The sequence below is a fragment of the Octopus bimaculoides genome, chromosome 5 (assembly GCF_001194135.2).
Source record: "Octopus bimaculoides isolate UCB-OBI-ISO-001 chromosome 5, ASM119413v2, whole genome shotgun sequence".
NCBI classification, from domain to species: Eukaryota; Metazoa; Mollusca; class Cephalopoda; order Octopoda; family Octopodidae; genus Octopus; species Octopus bimaculoides.
This window is the reverse complement of record NC_068985.1, coordinates 11,903,164-11,908,785: the sequence shown is the minus strand read 5'-3', so window position 1 is coordinate 11,908,785 and position 5,622 is coordinate 11,903,164. Positions and strand designations below refer to the sequence as shown.

At 35.1% G+C, this 5,622-nt stretch overlaps 1 long non-coding RNA gene across 1 annotated transcript in view; it reads left to right on the top strand.

Moving 5' to 3' along the window:
• LOC106874192 (uncharacterized) overlaps nt 1–3,587 on the top strand; it is a 7,879-nt gene extending 4,292 nt beyond the window's left edge. The window contains exons 3-4 of the long non-coding RNA XR_001409975.2: nt 202–338; nt 3,350–3,587. This is a non-coding gene — a long non-coding RNA (uncharacterized LOC106874192). The remainder of the gene's footprint in view (nt 1–201; nt 339–3,349) is intronic.
• The last annotated feature ends 2,035 nt before the right edge of the window (nt 3,588–5,622 follow it).

The following is a 5,622-nucleotide window of genomic DNA, read 5'->3' as shown; positions in this document are numbered from 1 at the left end:
ATATATATATATATATATATATACATATATATACATATATAAATATTTATATATATATATATATATTAGAATTTTTTAAACAATATATTTATCGAATTATTTCGTAATTGTAAGTAATGTATATCTGAAATATCTCGAATATTATGTTTAAACAGAATATATTTTGAATATTAAGCTGTAACATTTGCGTTCTTTTCATAGTTGACACTGTTATCTGTAAGTTCCTTAACATTAAATATCCTTATACTTCTCTCTATCAAAATGACTGCACCGCTGTTCTGCTGAGACATCTCCGTAAGAAAAGAAGCATTTTATTACAAAGAACCATTTCGTGAAATGTAAGATGTATACAGATTTCATTGTATCTTCGCATTTATTTTTGTAACAATAGGTTTTATAATCTAAAAGGTGTTTAGTCTCCCAAATAAAGTGTCCACAGTTTATATCCTTTCATGATTTATGTGCATTTCTATGTCCAACATAAAATGTTTATAGATTGCTTCGGCAATACGATTAATATATTGCCTGCTGCTCTAACCCGCAGAAACATAAATAATTAACACATGGTTCTATTATATCCAGCGCTGAGGCCTCATAAATTTACTGGTTGTATCTTCATTTCTTTAGAAAGTAGTCATGAGAGATAAAGATTAATTCATTTTCAGGAAAGGAAACCAGAAATTCTCACAAATAGCTGAGATAAACAATATTGACTAAAGTATTTGCTCAAAAATATATACACACACATGCACAGAAAGCACAGTTTGTTCGTGTATATTTGTACCTAGCGCAAAAATCTCTGAACAATGATGAGAATATCATAAGAGGGACCTGTTCTCATGTCAATTCGTACGTAGTATCGGCCTTATATTATATATATATATTCTTTTATCGGTTTCAGATCAAAGCTACGGTCATGTTGGGGCACATATATATTTCGGCACGAATACAGAATAGGAGGTACAATATTCTGGCTGCAATAATTGTTTCTAAACGATATATTAAGGAATTGAGAAAATATTTATCTCTGGCAAATTAAGAATTCATACTATAGAATATCATTTACATCGACAACACCTACAAACATACATATGGGACTCTGAGGGGCATGGACGTAACCTCCATATATGCGAATATTGTCAGGGTATATTTAGAGGTTCAAATAACGAATACCCCCAGAGGTAAGTTCAGCAATATCTCCCTTGAACATGTATTCGGCAGCCGGAGACCTTTCCTAACAATTGCTTCGAATTCTGGATACGCAGCCTTGCTCAATTGTGTGAGTTTAAAAACCAGATTAATATCTGTCTAATTCACAATGAAATACAGTAAAAAAGAAATTTAGTATTTTCTTTCGACATCTTCAAATACATATATAAAATGCGACATTTTGTTTTGGACTGTTAGACTCAAATATTATCTATTATTTTCCTCTTGCTATGCAAAACAAACGAGCACAAATATGCCTTCCAAGCTGGCATGAAGAATCTGCATAATTGCATCAAATAAGAAAATTCGGGAAAGCTGATGTTCAAGAAATCCAATACCCGAAAGACCAGAGTGAATAACTTTAAACAATAACACAATTATACGAAATTATCCGTCACAAAATCCCGCTTTTGATGATAGGCCCACATTTGAAAGAGACATTGAAAACAGAAAATAATTGGAAAAGACAATCTAAGATTTAAACAAATTAATTACGCACGCCAAATTATACACGAAACATAAAACACGTACTCCTCAAATGTTCAACCTAATAACAGAATCTGCACTATTTTCACGGAGAGCTCGGCATAAGCACCAGATGTATGTGCTAAGAAATTTGATTTTGTCCGAAGTGCATTCCGAGTATGAGATTCTCCTTTTTTAAGAATGCATTTGGAACACCTCAGTCTAGTTCCGATTCGATATAGGAAACTCGTTTATTAATAGATATAAACATACGTTATAAGAGCAACACAGAATGTAAAGAAACAGTTCTTCAAAAAAGCATCTTGAATCAAATAACAAAAGTTGAGTTCAGGAAACGCGCCTCCTACTTGACTCGAAGCCCTGACTTGGAACAATAGCGTAATTACAGTTTTCCATCAGTATTTGCCGACTATACATGAGATTGACCATTTGCGACACATCTTCCATTGATAACTGTATGCCGAAGAGTAAATATCCTTAGATGTTATGAGACATTCAGCTGGCTGTTTTATCTGAGAAGCGAAAAGAATGAAAAAACAAGTGACACGTTAAGGCCGTGAGCTGCCGAGAACTATGGAAAAGTATCAGTCAAGAACAAGAGATTACTTCATGTAATAAACTAATGGTGTCCACAAGTAATCAACTAACTCGGCTACTGCACTCATAATCATTAAAAACGAGTGGCCAAAACAGTTGGTAAATGCACCAAGGTTGGCAACCAACAAGAGCTCTGGACGACAGGTGAAGGAAAAAAAAGCATCAAATGTCGCTTCTGCATGAATGGCCAATTTAGATTTGAAATTAAGTCCTTATAACTTTGTATAGAAAGCAAATCGCATAAAAAGTAGTTCAATTTCCGCAAGGAGTAAAGCAAACGCCAGAAGATCCTGTTTTACAAAACAGGACAAAGTTCGGATCTTTTTTAAAACGGGGGCCACATTTTTCATTAATGTTTTACGTAGTGTTTTTGGTACCGAAAGATTTTCAAACTTCGTATACTTATCTATTTTGTGTTATAGAACAGAAAAATATTTTTGTATTCGAATTTATTTCATGTAAAAAATTGTCTTATTTCGATAATTTCAACCAATCACTGACAAGTATTCAGTTGTTTATATTTACTCCTTTGGCTGATTAAGCCATAGCTTCATTTTATTTGTTTTTTCATTTTAAATTTGCTTTTTTCATTTTCTGTTTTTTTTCTTCGTTTTATTTGCTTTTTTCTTTTTAAATTTGCTGTTTTACCCTAACCCTAACCCTATCACCGATAGAATTGTTTCAGAATCGTTTGTGTATGTAGTCGGCACTTAATGTATATCGGCTGAATGGACGTCAGTGATTGGTTGAAATTACAGAAATACGACAACTTTAACATGGAATAACTTAAAGATTTCTTTTTTTTTAAAGAAGACTAAGACAAAAAGATGTTTTATATGACACATTCTACCAGTGTTCCAAGTTTCAAAGTGTTTCGTTAATGAAAAATGTGGCCCCCGTTTTAAGAAAGATCCCAAAGTTCTAATATCCTTTTCCTTATTCTTTAAAGTCTGCGTCATATCTAAAAGCTAGCGCAATCCATTGATTTAAAATCCATTGATTTAAAATCCATTGAACATTCAAAATTCTCTCAAACTTTATATTTATATCGTTTCAGTATTTCGTATTTGCTGTGAATCTACTGACAGTGTGGATTTTATGTGTCCATGATATAAACTCTACTGACCAATTGATTCTTTTCGCATATTTGACGATTTGACAACATTCACTACTCAAACTCTTCTTATACGTGTAGTCTAGCAGGAAAATATTTTACTGAGAATTTTTATTGTAGCGAAAGGTCGTCCCACGTTCAAGTATACTTAATGTGCTGAATACACGTTTACATAAATATATTTAATCCAACATTGCTTCCTATGACTCCCATTGTTTAATTCTATCTTCGACACTGTTTACACACCGGCCAATGTACTGCATGCTGTTCTAACATACGAACGAAACCAACTTCATATATATATATATGGGGGGTGTATTTTGGTGTGTCTGTGTTTGTCCTCACACCATCACTTGACTACCGATGCTGTTGTGTTTACGTCCCCGTAACGTAGGGGTGCGTCAAAAGAGACCAATTGAGTAAGTACTAGCCTTACGAAGAATAAGTCCTGGGGTCGATTTGTTCGAATAAGGGGGTGGTTCCAGCATGGCCGAAGTCAAATAACTGCAACAAATAAAAGAATAAAATATACAAATGCATACATGTATACACACGCATACACACACGCATGCCTGCGCACACAAACACCCACAAAACACATGTACAAAACACACACACCATTCACATACATACAAACGTATAAATGAACGCATGAGTGCGTGTGGTGTATGTATGTATGTGTTCGTGCGTGTGGGGTATGTATGTTTGTGCGCGTGTATGCGAATGTGCGTGTGTGTATATGTGTTTGCATGTGCATGTGTGTATGTGTGTGCGTGTATATGTATATGTATGTGTGTGTGCGTGTGACTACGTATGTGTGGGTGCGTGTGGTGTATGTATGTGTGTGTGCGTAAGGATGTGTGTGCGCGGGTATGTATGTGAGTGTGCATCCGAGTATATATGCGTGCGTGTGCATGTGTGTGCGTGTGCGTGTGCATGTATATATGTGAGTGTGTGCGTGTGTGTGCGTGTGAGCGTGTGTGTCTCACAAAAGAAATGCAAGTTACCACTCAAATCACGGAAGGTGGATAAACAATTCCTTTTCATACTAATTAGACGAGGTTACGTGTTGACGGAATTCACAATTTATTGAACGAGAATTTAAATCGAAATCTCATTGCATTTGATATTCTTGTCAACACGGAAGGTAGAAATTTATTTGAGATTTATTTCTGACGCAATAAAAGCAGAAGATGTCTCTCAGTAAGTTATTTCGGCTTACAAAAAGTAAATAACAACGGATTTAGCGTTTATACATATTGACATGCATACATAAAACAGGTTATATATACACATATAATATATATAGGGAGAAGGGTGTCGAAGTGTGCGTGTTTATGTATGTATGTATTACGTATGTATGTATGTATGCATATCTCTGTCTTATTTCTTTATTGCCCACAAAGGGGCTACAAAGAGAGGGGACAAACAAGGAGAGACAGGGATTAAGTCGATTACATCGACCCCAGTGCGTAACTGGTACTTAATTTATCGACCCCGAATGGATGAAAGGCAAAGTCGACCTCGGCGGAATTTGAACTCAGAACGTACTCAGAACGTAACGGCAAACGAAATACTGCTAAGCATTTCATCTTCAGAATAGTCATAATTTCCAGATGACTATATATTCCTGTTAGGCCTGAGAAGCAGCTGTTTGTTGAAAACGATATCAATACAGTATACAAAAACTATGGCGCTTACAAGCGCTAAAGAAGTGCGTTTTTCTGTGGAAAATCCCTCCAATAATGAGAGATCTTAAAAATTAATGCTATTACGTAGCACAGAGCTTCCTGAAATAGCTCTTTACTTTATAAAATTTCGTGCTCCACGTAAATCTACATGTGTGTATTCTTTTCATTATTTAAATTATTTGCATTTGACGGATATTTGTCCTCCTCTTGTTTATTGTTAACACAACGTTTCGGCCGATATACCTTCCGGCCATCATTAGATGTCTTGGGGAAAGTTCGTACCTAGGTTCTCATTCCTAAGGTATATTTCGATTTTTATTATCATTATTATTATTCAGGTCACTGCCTGGAATCAAACTCGGAATCTTGAGGTTACCAGCCCGCACTCTTAACCACTGCGCTATATGTATTATTTTAATCTTTCATTCTTTCATTTGTTTCTGTCGTTTGACTGGTGTCATGATGAAGCACCCCCTGTTGTCGAAAGATCAACCCCAGTTATTATTTTTTGTAAACCCAGTGCTT